Below are 18913 nucleotides of genomic sequence, written 5' to 3' on the forward strand. Positions count from 1 at the left end.
CCATATTAGAAGCAGTGATATTAAGGGAAATAAGATAATGGTCAGTTCAGCCAAGGGGAGAACTATATAAATTTCTCAAGACCTGGTATAGAGAAAATAAGGCCAATACAGTGACCTGCACTGTTGGTAAGGAATTTTACCTGTTCTTCTAATCCGATTACTTCAGACGCCCTGACAAGAGTACTACATACCGTAGAGATAGGGTCATCAGTTTTAAGCAACTTCAGTGGTAAAACTATAGACCCCTCCAATTCATTGAGTTTGAATCCACCCGTTGATATGCATATACAACTTTTAACCCCTTCGCTGCCAGGCCTTTTCCTCCTCAGGTGCCAAGCCTCTGTTTGGCTATTTGGAGCAGTTTGCGCTTAGGCCCACATAAGCTACCCACAACAAATTGTTGTCCTTTTTTTTCCCAACATCCTAGGGATTTTAGAGGTACTCAGATGTTGTGGGTTCCCCTGAAGGAGACCAAGAAATTAGCCAAAATACAGTGCAAAATTCATTTTTTCCAAACAAATTGGGGAAAAAGGGCTGCAGAAGAAGGCTTGTGTGGTTTCCCCTGAAAATGGCATCAACAAAGGGTTTGCAGCGCTAAAATCACCATCTTCCCAGCTTTCAGGAACAGATTTGAATCAGGAAACCACATTTTTCAACACAATTTTGGCATTTTACTGGGACATACCACATTTTTACTATTTTTTGTGCTTTCAGTATCCTTCCAGTTAGTGACAGAAATGGTTGTAAAACCAATGCTGGGTCCCAGAAAGCTAAACATTTCTGAAAAGTATACAAAATTCTGGATTCAGCAATGGGTAATTTGTGTAGATCCTACAAGGGTTTCCTACAGAAAATAACAGCTGAAATAAAAAACGTATTCAAATTTAGGTGCAAAAACAGCCATTTTTCTCCACATTTTACTCTGGAACTTTTTGCTGTGAAGTCAGATTTTTTAAAGCAATATACTGTTACGTCTGCTGGACTCTTCTGGTTGCGGGGATATATAGGGCTTGTAGGTTCATCAAGATCCCTAAGTACCCAGAGCCAATAAATGAGCTGCACCTTGCAATGGGTTTTCATTCTATACGGGTATACAGCAATTAATTTGCTGAAATATAAAGAGTGAAAATAGGTATCAAGAAAACCTTTGTATTTCCAAAATGGGCACAAGATAAGGTGTTGAGAAGCAGTGATTATTTGCACATCTCTGAATTCCAGGGTGCCCATACTAGCATGTGAATTACAGGGCATTTCTCAAATAGACGTCTTTTTTACACACTGGCTTAAATTTGGAAGGAAAAAATGTAGAGAAGGACAAGGGGCAATAAACTTGTTTTGCTATTCTGTGTTCCCCCAAGTCTTCCGATAAAAATGGTACCTCACTTGCATGGGTAGGCCAAATGCTTGCGACAGGAAAAGCAACATGGACACATCACATTTTTACATTGAAATCGGACGTGTTTTTTGCATCTAGTAGACTTTCTGCCCGTCCCAGGGGTGTGGATCGGTGGTAATTGCCCCAACTGTCCACTGGGGGGCAGAAAAACTTTGGCCCCATTTATTTGGGGTGGGAGTATGGCCATACCCCCACCCTCTTATTTTGAAAAAAGAATCTTCCCTGGTCTCTGGTGGGCTTTCTGCCCCCCTTGGGGGCAGATGGGCCTTCCAGAAATAGGCCGATCTGCCTCCAAGGGGGGCAGATATGGCCAACAGTAATGTACCCCCAGAGGGAGCGACCCTTGCTCAAGGGGCTGCCCCCCCAAACAAAACATGCACACCAATTCCTGGGCCTAAGTGGTTTTTGTCCCCACAGGGGCAGATCGGCCTAATGGAAATAGGCTAATCTGCCCCCAAGGGAAGCAAAAATAGCCTAAAATAATTTTGCCCCCCAGGGGAACGACCCTTGTCTAGGGGTTGCTCCTCTTGCATGAAATTAACGCAAAAAAAAAATCCCTGGTGTCTCGTGGTTTCTGCCCCCTCCCCCCCCCCCCCCCCCCCCCCCTTTGGGAGCAGATTGGCCTAACAAAAATAGGCCAATCTGCCTGGGGGCAGAAATGGCCTAAACACAATTCGCCCCCCAGGGGAGCGACCCTTGCCTAAGGGGGTCGCTCCCCATATATAAAAAACAAAAGTAAACATTTAAAAAATATATCCCTGGTGTCTAGGGGTTTCTGCCCCCACCCCGGGGGCAGATCGGCCTAATTATAATAGGCTGATCTGCCCCCGGGGGGGAGAAAAGGCCTAAAAATGCCCAAGGGGCCGCTCCCCTCATGTCAATAACAACAACAAAGAATTCTCTGGTGTCTAGTGGTTTCTGCCCCCCCGGGCAGATTAGATTGGCCTAATTATATTAGCCTAAAAATCGGCGTAAAAAAATATCCCTCCCCCCCTCCGGAGAGCGGCCCCTGCACAAGGGGCTGCTCCCCTCATATCAATAACAACAACAAGAACAAAAAAATTCTCTGGTGTCTAGTGGTTTCTGCCACCCCTGTGGGCAGATCGGCCTAATTATATTAGCCTAAAAATCAGCCTAAAAATATTTTGCACCCTGGGAGCGGCCCTTGCACAAGGGGCCACTCCCCTCATGTCAATAACAAAAAGAAAAAACATTCTCTGGTGTCTAGTGGCTTCTGCCTCCTTGGGGGCAGATCGGCTAACTATACTAGGCCGATCTGCCCCCCTTGGCCTAAAATTAATTTTGCCCCCCAGGGAGCAACCCTTGCCTAAGGGGTCGCTCCCCACATATAAAAAAACAAAAATAAACATAAAACAATATATATCCCTGGTGTCTAGGGGTTGCTGCCCCCCCTCGGGCAGATCGGCCTAATTATAATAGGCTAATCTGCCCCTGGGGGGGCAGAGAAGTCCTAAAAATATTTTCCCATCTGGGGGGTGGCTCTTGCCCAAGGGGCCACACCCCTCATATCAATAACAAAACAAAAAAAACATTCTCTGGTGATTAGTGCTTTCTGCCCTCCCGGGGGCAGATCTTCCTAATTATATTAGGCCAATCTGCCCCCACGGGGGGCAGAAATGGCCTGAAAATAGTTCAGCCCCCTGGGGGGCAGCCGTTGCCCAAGGAGCCGCTCCCCTCATGTCAAAAACAAACACACAAAAAAATCCCTGGTGCCTAGTGGTTTCTGCCCCCAAGGGTGGCAGAAATGGCCTAAAATTAATTTTGCCCCCTGGGAGCAACCCTTGCCTAAGGGGTCGCTCCCCACTTATTAAAAAACACAATAATAAAAAAAATGTATCCCTGGTGTCTAGGGGGTTTCTGCCCCCACTGGGGGCAGATTGGCCTAATTATATAAGGCCGATCTGCCCCCAGGGGGCGCAGAAATGGCCTAAAAATAATTTGGACTCCTGGGGAGCGGTCCTCGTGTCAATTACAAAAAAAAAAAAAAAACTCCCTGGTGTCTAGTGGGCATTTCTGCTGCCGGGCCACAGAGGCCTTTCCTTTGATGCGTTTCTCGGCCCCTCCACGTGATCAGAGGTGAAATGCAAAAGCGTTTCTCCTCCAATCTGCGCTGGAAGCTGAGCTTCCAGCACGGAGGGGCAGGCCTCAGATGAGGTCAGCGCGCCATCACACGCTGACGTCATCAGACGCCACAAGGGGTGGGGGGGGTAGAAGGGGAAGAGATTCCCCTTCCATCCTTGCAGTGGGGGCGCTGTCCCCCATGAGCCGGTACCAGGACGCAACTGTTACGTCCTTGGTGCCTCAACCCCGCAGTCAAGTGCATAACCGTTACGTCCTTGGCTGTCAAGGGGTTAAGAAATCAGCAAACCCACGTTTATAACATGCATAATAACAAATAGTATGGGTATTATTTTAATTTAGAAACATGGTTTAGGTATATCAGGACTAAAGTGTCATTATTGCTTGTTTAGATTGTAATACAGGTCCAATTAAATGTTCATTTGCAGCCTTGTTAGAGCTTTTATTTTGTGTTCTAATTTGTTATACAGCTCTGCTTTGTTTCGTGGATGCTTTGGCATAACTTTTTAAAATGTATTATTTGAACTAAATTTTATCTTCGTGGAGGTACATAAAAATGTTTTTCAAGGATGCTGATGGCTCTTATTTGTGAAGCCATTGAATGTCATCTATATTGACAAGCGGAACAAAGACAAATGTGAGTTTGCACATTCAAGCTCATATAACTGGTAAAATTCATAGTTGGCCACCTCCGCCTAACATGTGCATTGTACATTGTTAAGCATGCGCTTTGAATAACTTGCACAGAAAGGTTATGTGATGTAATGCATTTAACTCACATAACTTGTAATAGCTAATGTTTCGGTGACAACCAAGCTCAAAAGCAGGTGCTCACTCAGTTCTCATACAGTAGTTAGAATTCAACTTGGGATTCTGATTAGGTTTGCATCTGATTCTAAACAGAGGTTGAGTCCCACAGACATTTAGAAAGCGAGCATGGGAACACAACCCTGCAACAGTGCAGAAGAAATGCTTAGACCACTGGCCTTTGAGCAAGAGAAGCCTCTGGGTTCTTTGTCCACCAAGGCCATAGTTCACGGTTTCCTCAATGGAGTGGGGAACACCACTATCAACCTGGAATTGTGTGGTACAGTGATGGTTTGAGGGAGAGGGAGGGCGGTTGAATAATTAGTTCATCCTTACCTATTCCGGTGAACTGCTGAATTATGGTGGAAGGCAATCCTCCAGGGGCGTAACTTCAGGGGGGCATTTGCGGCGTTACACCCCCCTAATAAATGCATTTTCTGGAACATAGTTGGGTACAAATGGTTTCAGTTGGGTATGGTGAGGTGTCTGTAGGATTTCAGAAGGATTTTTTACAAAAAATGCAAGCACCCTCTCTACCTCTCTGCTTTGAAAGTCTTCAAAAATGGTGGCTATTTTACAAAATATTGTGTGTTCTTCACTTAGAACCTCTGTCGATCTGCATTTGTCTCCCTTTTCACTTCCCTTTTGGCCCCTCTCATGTGCCCTGTTTGTCATTCACTGTATTTTGACATTGTACGTCGGCGTGATTGTTGGGAGATCTGAAGCTCACACCCCCAATCTTACTGACCAACTTACGCCCTGTCAACCTCCCCGCAGGTGCTCGCTCCAGCACCACCACATTGTGTGGTGTAGATCTAGATTGTGGGGGGTAGTCAAACCCACTGTGAGTACTTGAACCCAAACAGGACAGTTACTTACTCTGAATCTCTTAAAAAATCTGAGCCATATACCTTCCTCCGAACAACATAATAATCCACAACATACAGAATCCATGGTGGAATTAAAAGTCGACCAGGGCATGGATAACCATAAAAAATACCGAGATGGGGAGAGGTGTGTGCTCCCCACAAACGACATTCACAGGGAAGGGACTTGATTTCCCAGAAAACTATAGTCCCAACAAGTCCCCTCAGGAAGGTGTGGCAACTCTGCAACATGGTGGATGGAGTCACACAGTGATGTGGACTCCCCAGCTTGGCTGCTGTCAACACGGCTGAAAGATCCACCTGAAGAGGTATACTTTTTGAAAGGTAGGACATCTGCAAATAGAATAGGACATTTTCCAGAATTTGATTGACGACGTGTAAAACTGTCTGTAATATCATTTGATGCAAACTTTACATTCTACATCTTCAAATGTCCACTGGGAAAGTATTTTTAGGAAAATGTCCTCGTCTACTCATTCAGTAAATTGGGTGTTGCATTTCCTTCTCCACCTGAGAAAGCACACTTACTTGTGCCGGCCACAGTCACAAATATATGTTCGGTTGCAGGGTGGGCAACTACCTGGACGAGGTCTCTGAATACACAAAAATGTATGAGTTTGTAGAAAGTCACTTCTGCATGATCCCAGTCCTGAAAATGCTAGCTATTTCGGCTCTAACCCCAAATGTGCAGATGCAGCATTTGCACAATTTTGTGGTATATTTCACATTCAAAGAGAAATAGGTGCAGAATTACACCACTCCTGATTCTGTAACACTAAATGAGCAATTTATTGTTCCAAGTGGGATATGTTACCACGCTTAAGGGGTGCACTGGCGGGCGAAATGTCTATGAATCAGGTAACAGCGTAGATTTATTGGTGGCCAAGTCCATTTGCCCGAACCTGGCTTAAACCTTAGCAGCTATCCAGAAAAAGACATGTGGCTGAGGCTTAGTGTGCACCACTGCGCAAAACACATCTCACTGCAGATTATCTGGGTGTATAAAATGAGAGCAAGATCGACACCCTTTCCCATGTGTTTTTGAAAGATTTCATATTTATGTTCTTTTTGCAATTCGTGTAGCAAAGCATGTGAAGCAGTCTCACGACTGTCACCAAAACTACGGGCAATTTATGGCACAGGATTAATCGATTGTGTTTGCTTCGCAGGCATCCCTTTTAAAGTGCACTTCGGTATCTAGTAGAATGGCCCGCCAAAAGTGCACTGTACAAAAGATCTACCCTGTGATGTGCCAACGGTGCCAAATTCCAAGCTGGGCTCTGCCTCAAGTTTCTGGCCCATTAGTTGTCAAAGCTGGAGTTTAAGCAGCTGGTTAACGCCCGCAGGAGGGCAAAGAGGCCTGCGAAGTGCAGTGACACCTGCACGGTCTTCCCCCAGCGTCTTGCAGCCGAGCATACCTGGCTGCGAGGTACTGCATGGAGGCAGGGCGTGCCCCGCCTGAGCTCCAGGCACCCAGGTGCGCCGCAGCGGTGCAGGCTGGCTCCCGTGATGTCACACGCTTCCTTGTACTTAATAACCAGTCAGTCCAAGGGTAGGACGGCAAACCGACGGCAAAGTGCGCGCACCGGACTGCGGACTCGTCCTACCTGCCCGTCACGGAGGTGCCTTGGACCCAAGGGGAGCCAGGGGTCGCGCGGCCGCCAGGGACACGGTGCGAACATCCACCACACAGGTAAGGGCGCTGGGCCTGCAGTGCTGTTCCCTCCACCGGCCTGCAGCTGAAAGTGAATGTGAAAGAATCCGGCGGAGAGGTCACCGGGGCTGCGCGTGAGAGCTACCGGCACCAGGCGGCCAGCAGCAGCCATTTTGGCACTAAAGTAACACTTCTCTGGGAATGTGCACGCTCAGTGTTATTACACTTACTTTCGCGTTTGAGGATGGTAAAACTGTTAACACTACATTGAAATGTGGTGATTTCTTAAAGGGATATTGAGGGTTTTCGTCGCTTTGCCGAAATACTATCAACGAAAAACAGAATTTGGTGAGAGAAGCAAAAAGCGCCAAGAGGCGAAGTAATCAGCGAACACTGCACCATGAAATATCCTGACATTGGTGCCCCTACTGAATCCTGTATAAAAACAACGTACCTTCAACTTTTGACAGCTGCTACATTTTCGGAGAAAGATGGGAGTATTTGCGTTGACTTACAAGCACGGTTCTCAGTTTCAGGGAGCTATAAATTAGTGTTAGTACCAGGAAAGACTGGTGGTTCTTAAGAACAGCCCCTCCACACGAGGCGGGGGGCTTGTTCTGCTATTTTCTGGTTCTTCAACTGACGCACAGCATTCAGTGCAGTTTTATTGTGAATTTTAATGCACAGGTGGTGCCCAGCAGACATCACGTCTCTCTTCCCAGCTGGCACACTGGCTTCTGGTACCTGCCGCCTTGTCCTCTGTTTACCCTCTGATCGCTTTAATTAGCTGTGGCCGCGGCGCAGCGTTGCTGCCTAATTGTTTCAATCGCCAGCCTCTGACTGTGTGGTTACAATTTAAAGCGCCGAGATTACGCTGCTATTAAGCGAATGTTCTTCCTGCGAGCCGCTGGGGACGCGGGGGCCCTTAGATCAGCGCACAGCGTTTAGAAGATTGTAAAGCATCCATCTCTGTCACCGCGTCCGAGAGACTCACTTTCATCCCTTAATGGGACGCGCTGTATAATGCTGGCGGGATAGGGAAGCGGAGACGAAGATTTACTCCCGGGGTCTTGCGACGTCAGCTATGCAGGGCGAGCTGTCCCAAGTGCAAGGAAAAAAGGACGTGTAAGCATAACCATTTTGTCAGATTATTTTAAAAACGTTTTCTGTTTCAGTAGCAGGGAACAACGTAATTTGGGAACGAGATGTGGGACAGGTGTATGTAAATTGCGCTGGTGACTGACTGGCAACTTTGCACCCACCAGTTTTGAGTTGACATGCTTTAAGGGACTTAACTCAATATGCCGCTTTCACACTGGTCAGTTGATTCATGTTTCGTTTTTGCAATGGTCACCTCTACAAATGTCACGGCAAAATTGCCCACCACTAGTGCACAATTGCTAGTCACCGATGCAAAAATGCACGAATTAGTGCAAAATAGTTCGGCGACAATGTAATTTATGAGGTCTGGATTAGCATTTTACATCCCAGACTTGACCAAAAATGTTGTGCTAATGGCACATTTATTATCTGTATGTATGTACCTTTATGAAATTGAATGCCAGCACAGTTTATTTGTTCTGTAAAGTGCTAAACTGTTCCCCTGTGGTCACTTAATGTGACTAAGCGTAGGACCGGATAAACAACATTGGCGAGGCGGCATATGTGTCTGATTTGGTCGTCAGAATCCTCTTGTGGTCTGGTGGGCCTTGCTCTGGCCTGAATGGGATGAAAGACTGTGTCCTGGCAAAGTCTGCCGGAGAGTCACAAGTCTCCTTGGGGGAAAAAACGTTTTCAGTGCCCTTTCGAAGGCTGAGAACCTGACAATTTGATCCATGATAAATTGTGGTGCAAGATTTTTTTTTTTTTCGTGAGTTGAACCCAGTGGTTGGTCTGTGGAATAGGATGGCCCATCTAAGCATCTGGATTTGAAGGATCATCTCTACAATAGCATTTCCTACTGGTTGCAGAAGAGGTTCGAACAGAATCAGTATAACTCAATGTTACATTCTGCCTAGGGTCACAAAATGCTAAAATGGCCTTCAGATATGTGTTATGGTCCTTTTCTTGCTTTTGACTATTTAGGAACAAGCACTTCTCTTTCATCCGTAAGTAGATGTGTTGTGAATGTTAGGTGATCTTGTTCGGGTGCTGAGTGCTGCATCTGATCTAGGCAGAGGACAATGTGCCTGTCGTCCACATGCATCTGGAACTGTAGCTGTTGTCATGACCTCTACCAAGGAAACACATCAAAGCTGAACAGTAGCAGTGAGAGAACAAACGTCTGGGAAGCAGTGTAGGTGATGTGTTGGTTGAAGAGGCGCTTGCTTCCATTTTGACCTGCTGTGTTGAGGTGGCTTTCCAGCTGGACCACCACATGGTCCACTTGCTTTATATGCTGCCAATAGGCAAGGGATGAACCACACTTCTGGCAGGCCTATACACATTGCCTGTCTTGCAGTAGAGCCCTAGCTTCTTCAATGTTCTGTGTGTGCTCTGCCATCCTGTGTACGTAGACCCACCAACTTTTCTATAATGTTTATATTCTAGCGCTTTTCCTGATTTTTAGTTTTTATTGAATGTAGCTCCGTAGTGTAACCAAACAATTGGGATCAGCATTGCGCTTTTTCAGAATTGGCTTGGCATGGGACAACCAAATGAAACTGGTAAACAAGAGTAACAGGTTTGCTTGAAGGAGAATTCCAGTTCTGAAAGTTATGACATTTCTTGCCTCATTGAATAATTCTGGCCAAACCTTTAAATCTTCCACTCCATAATCTGCACATTTTGTTACTTGTGACTTGTTCTAGAGTTGGTCATCCAAGTACACTTTTGAGGCAGTGGAAGGCATGCCTTTAGGGTAAATATATTGAAAAAGGGGGAGGTCAGCACTTATTTTTGTGATCATCAAGGGGAAAAAAACCTTGGCGGGCGCTTTAGGTTAGAATAATTTGATATCTTTGAGTCATTATTGGTCCATGCACACTTATCCAACAAGTCATATTCAGTGCATTCTTTGTTCAATGATATGGACAGAAAATCAGAAAAGTTTTGGGCTTAGAAATGACTTCTACCTGCTTCAAGGTCGCCTACAAAAATTCAAGGTGGCGTGGGCTGCTTTCCAGTACTGGTTCAGGATATAGAGAAATTGCGTGTTTGTTATAAGTTAATTTTAAAGACTGAACTGAGTTTGTGGAGATAAAGGGATACTTGTCTGTTTATCGCCTTTGTGGTTTATCGCTGTTGGATTTCTTAATTTGTTTTATCTTAAACCCTTGTCCATTTCAACTCATAAAGAAGCATAAAAGTATTAAGTTAAGTTATGGTTTTGTTTGTTTTCCATGTAAAAAACATCCCCAGCTGCATCCCAACAGTCTCAGAATATTGACTGGATGTGGCACCTTTTGCCATAGCACTTTGTCGAAGATGTAGGTGGCACACTACAAAGTTCTTAAAACAAATAAAAGGCAAAAAACATTTTTTTTGTTGAAGAGTGGGTACCATAGAGACAAAAATGCTGTATATACTTGCTCTACAGCAAAGATTGGCTAAGCCCAAGGGTTTCACCTTTTAGGACCTGTTGACTTTGCCAGTTTTCTACAGCCATGCCCCACACTATCCCCATTGCTGTGCAGCATGGCTAAGGAATTAAAAAAACATTTTGAATCTGCGTCCTCATCAATTTTGTAGGCAGGTGCAACACGCCTACAAATTACACTGCTGTTTCTTTTTTCTTCTTCTTTTTGATTACTGATCCATGTTGAGCTATATTGGATTGGTTAATAAAAAGAAAATAAATGTGCAAACATTTTATTTAGGAGGATGAGGGAAGAAATATAGGGCCTGAAGCAACACAGGGGCACAGGTGGTGGGCAGAATCAACATGGGGACAGGGCGGAAGCAACATGAAAGGCACATGTGGGGGGAGGGGTTACACGTAGAGCATGGGTGGTGGGAACAAATGTCCTAAAGAGAGCAACAGTGAGCTGGTGGGGAGAAGCACACAGGCAAGAAAACAATCCTGGATGGTGTGGGCAAACCACAGGTGAGAAAGAGGGACACAAAGCATCGCAAGTGGGCAGAGAAGTACACAAGGGCGACAATTAGAAAACACATGCACTCATGTGGAATAATTGGGGGGGAAAAAATAGCACTTGAAAATTGAGCAGTGGAAGAACACAAGCAATGAGTCCAGGCTCCAGTGGAGGGACAAATACACAAAGAGGAAGAAAATCCCATACAGGATCTAGCGAATAAGAAGTAAACGAGTGCCCATAAAGTCAATCAGTGGTAAACAATGGGGTGGGGGTTTTTCAAAGCCCACTCCAAGCTAACAACAATTTTTACAACGAAAAGCTCATACACTGTCTAGTTGGCAAAGCCTAAAAAAAATGACTTTACATATTAAAAGCACTTAGTACATATAATTTTTTAAGGGGTCTACTTTCAGTTTAGAAAATTCTCTAAAATCGGAAAAAGCTTCCCCCAAGGAGGACCGACACAGGGGCCTTCAGCTTCTACACTTTTCTGTGTGACTGTTTTGAACCAATTTGCTTACCTGCAGTTCTTAATTGGAACCAATGGTTGCAGGTGGGGCCCACCAGCACTCATTACTGGGTACCAGGAACTTAGTTTTCATAATTGGACCGCAACATAGAACAAGAGAGAGAAAAGGCAGAAAAAGTGTAAAGGAGGAGGAAGAAAAAGATGGAGAAAGAGGTGGCAGAGGGAGAAAGCACGGATGCAAGAGTGAGATAAACAGACAGGGAATGTCTGGCGGCAGAAGAAGGATGAGGTAGAATCCACAATTGATAGCCTTGATATCGGGCAATTTGACAGCGCTGAGGACAGGCTTCTGAAAATACTTTGGGCCGAGGCACTTATTCATTTAGAAACTAAGCACTGGTTACCTGGACATTGTAAAGTCTAGTGTTAAGGGCATACGTCTTCTATTGGGTTTGGCCTTTCACAACTTTGCCCTTACCCAAGAGTTGCTTCCGGTGACACTACACACCAAAGAAAGCATTTCCTGAACACGCGCAATGGCGCCGGATTGAAAATGAATTAATCTAGACAATTGGTAACTGCCCGGCGCTGCACTTGTAAATTAATTACACGTTTTTTATTAAATGTTAATGTAAATTCAATTTATTAATACTGCCATCTTAAAAAAAAAAAAAAACACGAGAGTGCCTGAACTTCATTGTTCTCATATTTGTTTGTTCGGGAAGAGAGTTTGTAGTTATGTTTATCGTTTTTCATCGTTTCATCATCCGAAATTGGTGTGTGTGTTTTTTTTGTTTTTTTTTAAAAGAGGGTTGCATTTTTTTCTATTTGCGTACACTGTGACCACACCCTTTCTGGCAGTCTAAGGCTTCACACCCAGTGTTTTATATAGACCTTAATAGATGTGTAGCTTGTTTCGATGCACTTACTGTTTTGCAGTTATGGGCACAAGGAGATGGGGTGATTTGCACAGGATCACACAACTTGGTCATGCATGGAAGGAAGAAGTACAGCATGTATCCTGTTCTTCCACAGCCAACAGAAATAATCCCTAGAGCACACCAACTTCGTGAAGTGCCGAAACACAAACGTTCTCCAAATATGCAAACAAAAGCTTGCGCATGAAACTTCAGGCTGACACTTAAAAACACAATACAAGCTTGCGAGGTTAAAATAGGACAAGTATAATAGCCAACATGGCGATAGAAGTCACAGTAACCAAAGTGTCTAAGAAAGTGGTGCCGTACTCCCTTCTGCCTACATCTACGAATCGGTCATGGTTATATACTGCCAATCAGAACATAGCTCATTGTTTTCAAAAACACCTTTAAATCGTAAAAGTAACACCACACACGTTCAATCTGATTGCACATCCTTTCACATTTGATGATGAGAGGATCTTAGGGCCTGAAGTGAGCTGAGAGAGTGAGCCAAACTCATTCCATCCACTGTAACACAAATAGTCCTGTTCCGTCTTGTATTGTTGACCTACAAAAAGTATTCAACCAGCCCTACATTGAAAAATAGGGCACAGGCAAAAACACTGCCCACTTTGTAAGTGTGGAAAAGGCCGCTTCATGAGAACAGGTACTCAAAGTTAAATTAAACCTAGGCAAATCTGCCTTACTAACAATCAGTAAACTAACCAATCCACCCCCTCCTACCGTCCACCCGCCATAGCCAACCTCACCTGTTTGTAATGGTAATGCCACTCCTTACTACCTTAAACTTTAATTTACCCCTTCATCTTAGAACTTCAAACACTAACTTTAAACAACCGACTTCTTAACCGTGCTGTTCTTTGTATACCTTTTCTTTTCCCGCATTTCCCAACAGCAATGCCAAACAAATTCCGTGAACATCCTGGAAAACCCGCCTAGCACCTGCTTCAAGCAACTAATAAGTTGCGAAACAGCCATTACCACACTGAACACATGTGACAAAACACGGCCTGAAAAGTGAAAACAATATTAAAATCAGACTACCAAGGAGCCTGAAAAACAGGAAGGGGGAAAAAATGTGGGTGCTTCTGAAAAAAATCCCAGCCTGCAGGTCACCTTAAACAACCGGTGGTTGGGAGAACAAAAACCGGCCACTATATGCCTAGATTGGGCTACGTTGGTCTCCAAGGGAGCCCAAGCCCCTAAAACGATGAGAAGTACCCACTCATAAATTTACCCAGGGCAGACGTCCCTGACGGTCATCTGCCCCCCAAGACCACATTGGCAGATAGGGGGCACAGACAAAAACACTGACTACTTTGTAAGTGTAGAAAGGCCACTTTACTGAAACAGGTGCTTAAAGTTAACAAAAACGTAGGCAAATCTCCCTCACTAAACAATTGTTAAACTAACCAATCCCACCCGCCATAACTCACCCCACTTGTCTTTAGTGATAATGCAACTTGTTACTAACATTGCAACTTTAATCCATGCTTTCATCTTAAACTGTAAACATTAACTTTAAAGAATCTACTTTTTAATCTTACACTTCTTGGTATAGCTTTCCTTTTCCCGAATTTCCCATTAGCAATTCCAACCAAATTCTGTGAACCTCCTGGAAAACTTTCCAGCCCACCACCACCCAGAAAAAAGGCATGCTAATGACTTTTACTGCCCCCCCCCGCCCCCGGCTCCCAGGGCTTGTGGTCCCTCTTTCCTCATCTCCTGATATTCAAAACATGCATCACTAATTCTTTCACCTCCAACAGGTACAAATCTATACCTAATGTTTTCATGTGTACACCATCGCTCCTGAAAAATTCGACACAATCGTATTGTATATCTGAATGGCAAATCCAGCCAAAGCCTAGTTCTATGCAAAAATGGCTTATCTTCCTGTTGAACATCCTACAGACCCTGTCCAGTGCCGCTGGCTTCACTGCCCCCCTCCACTGCCTGTGGGGTATGAATTCAGTCCAAAGATTAAAACAACCAGACAATTGGGTGATTAGCCGCTCATTATAAATCTTGATTGATTGATTGATCCTGCCTTCAACAGTCGAAGATCGTGCTTCATAGCCCTCATCAAAACCACTCCCTCCTCTTCAACCAGACCATTCTCCCCAAATTAATAACCAGTATATCCGGGCACCTGCCTCCAACCACCATTGCATTAAGGCCGCTCTTCCCCCCTCCAAAGGATAGAAAACAGTCAAAAACCTGTCATAACATAGATTGATCCTAACTCCCCCCTGTGCCACCTGACTGTCTGCCCATTTGAGGAATGAGTGTCCCACAACCTAGATGGATCATTCTGTCACTGATGGTCTCACAACAGAAACTAAAACATAAAAAAAACTGTGAGTATGCAGAGCCAGACTCTCCTACGCACAGTGACCTCCTCACCGCAAGACATCTGCAGAAGCAGTCTGAAGCCCATATCCCCACCTCATGATATCTTCCCTGGGCCAGCCCCTAGAACCCTCTTCCATTGCAGCTTCAATTCGGAACAAACCCATGCTGAATTCCATATGAAGGCCCCCCCAGCCACCATCGTTTTGCGGAATACTGAGAGCAGTTGGAGTGCGGATACCCAAGCCCCAGATTGCCTCTGACTGCCCCCAAAAATGTGCCGCCCACTTGTTTTTCCATTTTATTCAGCACAAATCTGACCCTGGAAGCGCCTGGAGGCCCCACCAATGTCTGGTCAATTTTTGAACTGCGCAGCAGCACCACCAGCTTGCCTTCCCTCCGGTATGCCTCCTCCCACAGCAATCCCTCCTTGCCCCTACCACCCAGCAATTTAGACACCTGGAAAACCCCAAAGAACATCCAGGACATTAGTGTTGAGAAAATTAGTACCCCCTCACTCCCCACATACCTGAGGCAAGTGACAGAAAACCTGGCTAAAGAGAGACCAGATAGCGGCCACCTGGGCCGTTCCCTGTGCCCTTGTTCCCGGGCCCACCCTTCGAGCATCCTGTGTCCTATCTCCCCTGCAGTGGAGGAATATCCCCACAGCAATTTACCTATAAAGCCAATTTCTGTTAGTTTCCCCCCCTATAGTCATCTGCAAGAGCCCCTTGTTCAGTAAAAATTGTACAGCATTCTCTGTCCTTAGCCACCCCGGTGCCCTAAGCCTTGCTCCCATTGTCAAATATTCCAGCCATGCCTGTTTGTGTGCCCTTCTAGTTGATTCTACCAGGGAGCTTAAAACCAACTGTACCAGCCTCAGTTGTCTACCGATCATAGTTTGGGAGAGATTGGCTTCCTGCATCTGTCCACATCCTTGGCCAGTCCATGCAATCTCTCTAACTGAAAACGTGATAGAGCATCCGCTATTTCATTCTCCACCCCAGGGACGTATTATGCCTTGAAAGATAAGTCGTATCGCAAGCAACCCAGGACAGAAACTCGCAGCAGCTTCAAAATCTAACCATCCCTGGCAGACTGTCTGTTTACTATTTACATTACAACCATGTTGTCAGCGTGTAACAGAAAATTCCTCTGTGCCAATTGTTCCCCCCGCCCCCCCAACAGTGAAATGGCCACCACCAAAGGGAAAAATTCCAAAAATGTAATGCTTCTACCACCATCAGTCCTCCTGTTCTGGCCACTCTTCCACACACCATTTGCCTTGCCAATAAAGGCTCAAACCCTAACTGCTAGCTGCTTCAGAAAAGCGCTGAACATCTCACTCTAGGTCTTCATGTCTAACCACTGGAATGCCATTGAAGGAGTTCAAAAAGGAAGACCGAATCCTGAGGTCCTCCTTGACCCCGCGATTGGTGTACATGATGGTGCAGCAGTTTGCCTCCTGCATGTGATAAACCCAACCTCCTCTAGAAAGTCCCCGAGGCCACCCATGAGCTCCTGGAATCTAGCCAACGTCTGCTGGAAAGCCGCTGAGCTGAATGCACCCACAAACAGAAAATCATCAAGGTAAAGTGTCACCATGATTGCAACATGAACAACCACTGAAGAAAAGAACTGAAGCATTCGAAGAACGCACAGGATATGGATCATCCCATCGGCAAAGCCTTGTCCATGTACCACTTTATCCTGAAATAGCTAGCAATCTTCTGGATGTACTGAAAGCAACCGAAAGGCTGACTTAATGTCGCATTTCGTCAGCTGGGTCCCCTTTCCTGCTGTCACCGCTGAGGAAATGGCCACGTCCACTGATGAGTATGACACCGATGCCATTTTCTCTGGAATAAAGTCATTCACTGAGCCACCTTCTGGCCATGATATATGCTGAATTAAGCAAAATTGGCCTTGCTCTTTTTTAGGTACTACTCCAATAGGAAAAACAATCAGATTGTCCATAGGCCAATCCTCAAAAGGACCTGCCATCCACCCCTCTGTGATTTTTCTTATATAGCTTGTCCTGTACTGCCTGTTTGTAGTCCTTCGCTGAGCACAGATTATCCACCCACCTCCTCTACCTGGAGCCTTCACAGCCTAGTCTAAAATCCTGTCTAAAACTTCCCTCAACAGTTGAGCCTTATGCGTTTTGCAATAAAATTCCAAATATTCCAATTCCTCCAGTGTAACTAGCATATGAGCCTTTCACTTTAGGTTCATGCATCCCCTTGTCTCACTTGTTGTGGAACTGTTGCTGCAGCTGAATTCTGGCAGTATCCCTACTATTGCCCTTGACCTGCATTTGGACCCTGGCAGCTGGCCGCCCCATAAAGCAGTGGATGATTTGTGTTTCCCTGTGCAATTAAACACTCATGCCTACATTTGCAGTATTCCCTAGTGCAAACTCCCTTGTTAAAGTCCCAAAATGACCCATTTGATCCTTCCACTGGCTTTGGAGAATGTTCCCCCTCAGGTGGGGCACTGTGAAATGGCTTATAAACTATAGGCAGACCACTAGCTGTAAAGATTGTCTTGCCAAGCTTTGTAGGGCCCATCGTATGCTACCAAAGGTCGGTGTCTAGCTCACCCCAATTTGCCTACAGGTCCCAAGCCATGCATGCCCTGAATTCCTCATCATATTGAGCCCATACTTAACCGACAAAAGTCAACTGAGCTTTTTGGATGATGTCCATGTACTTTACTTAAACATGGCCACACATCTCACTGGAAACTTTTCACAATATACATTGGAGTAGATTAAAAACACCACCATCCAATTTTTCATCATTAGAGGGACTTTTGGCCTATTGGCTAGTTCGTACTCCTCTTACTTTGACCCTTCTTTTGAAAGCACTTCCCTTTGAAGGAGCTTTAGCATTTCTACATATTCCCTTTTCCAAATTTTCTCTTTTGCTGTCAGCACTAAATGTGCTTCTAGCGGCTTGGTCGTCCCCATGTAGGGTAGACGCTTCACTTTCAGCCCTATGCCCTGAGACCCTTCTGTCTTATCTCCCTGATCTGTCTTCTGCACACCTGAAATTCCGAGCCCTCCTTACTCGTTCCTCCTTCCCCCTGGCTTATTCTCTCTGACCTTATCATTGTCTCAGGTAGAGATCCATTTCAATGCCCACCCCAACGTCCATGACATACTTACCTTTACTCAGCCTCCCCCCTTCCCCTGCGCCCCACACGCATCCACACCTGTGGAAATCAATACAGGACATAAGCCCATTTCACCGCCCTTACCTGGCTCCAAGGACGGTGCCCTTGTCGCTGCCTGCCACCTCATTAGTGGCCTCCTTGGCGCTGTAGCTGCCACCTGCCTCATCTGTAAATTTTAGACAACACATTAGCTGAACGTCCCCCCTCCCTGTCTCCATCCTCTGTCCTGTCCCTCACCCCTCCTTTCTCCAGGCTGCTTTCTCTGTAATCCAACACTGACACACACCTAGGCATCTTCCTCCCTGATCTAAATTGGACCCCCTCCTCTGTACCGTCCATGGAATGAGGAATTACTCTCCGACGTGGGCCTGCATCCGGTGCCCAGGAGGGCAGCTTGGACCCCACCATACCATTCTGCCAACACCATCTAATCATCCTGCACACCATCTCGACTGGGGGTACCCTGAACATACCCATTGCTGGAGGTCATCCTGCACCTACTTGTGTTGACTACACCAGGATCTCCTGCGAGCTGTGCTGGGCCCATACATCTTTTCACCTCTGCTTCTGAGCCAATCCCTACTCGGCTGAATCTGAAAAGGTCTGATGATCACCAACCTGCAAAATAGAGGACAGGAGTGGTGTGCTGGCTCCCCACTCCCAACTGACCAAACAGGAACCTGTGTCCTGTGCCCAGCTACCCTGCTTGTCCTGCCTGTTAGCCCCTAGATGCATTGCGCCACTTGACGGGTTCTTCCGCACAATCTGAACCCCCACTTCAACCAGGGTACTGCTCCCTGTTCATGCTGGCCCCTCATCCACTTCCACTCCAAACTGGCTGCCTCAATTGAGGTAAAAGGTGTCTGATGCAGTCTCTGCACCTAGTCCTTTTCCCCCGCCGTCCCCTGCTCAGTGCAATGACTCCCAGAGGAACCGGGCTTCCAGGGGCCACTATCTGTCTGCTTGTCTTGGAGGGCCTGAGGGGCCTGTTCAAGCCAGTTCCAGCATGCCAACCAGGGATTTCACCTTCCCCCACCCCACTGGCTCCCTCAAATGTGGCCTGTGTTACATGCTGGGGGGGCCTTCATCTACA

General features: G+C 45.9%; 1 protein-coding gene across 3 annotated transcripts in view; it reads left to right on the top strand.

The window, feature by feature from the left end:
* Positions 1 to 6658: 6658 nt before the first annotated feature.
* The window catches only part of LNX1 (ligand of numb-protein X 1), a 234843-nt gene continuing 222588 nt past the window's right edge, over positions 6659 to 18913 (top strand). The window contains exon 1 of one of the 3 annotated variants that reach the window (XM_069201231.1): positions 6659 to 6883. The gene's annotated coding sequence lies outside the window, so the exon portion shown is untranslated. Of the gene's footprint in view, positions 6884 to 7848; positions 7970 to 18913 lie in introns of those variants that run through there. The other 2 variants (XM_069201247.1, XM_069201238.1) reach the window with 2 other exon arrangements.

This window comes from Pleurodeles waltl, chromosome 1_2 (genome assembly GCF_031143425.1).
Source record: "Pleurodeles waltl isolate 20211129_DDA chromosome 1_2, aPleWal1.hap1.20221129, whole genome shotgun sequence".
Classification (NCBI taxonomy): Eukaryota; Metazoa; Chordata; class Amphibia; order Caudata; family Salamandridae; genus Pleurodeles; species Pleurodeles waltl.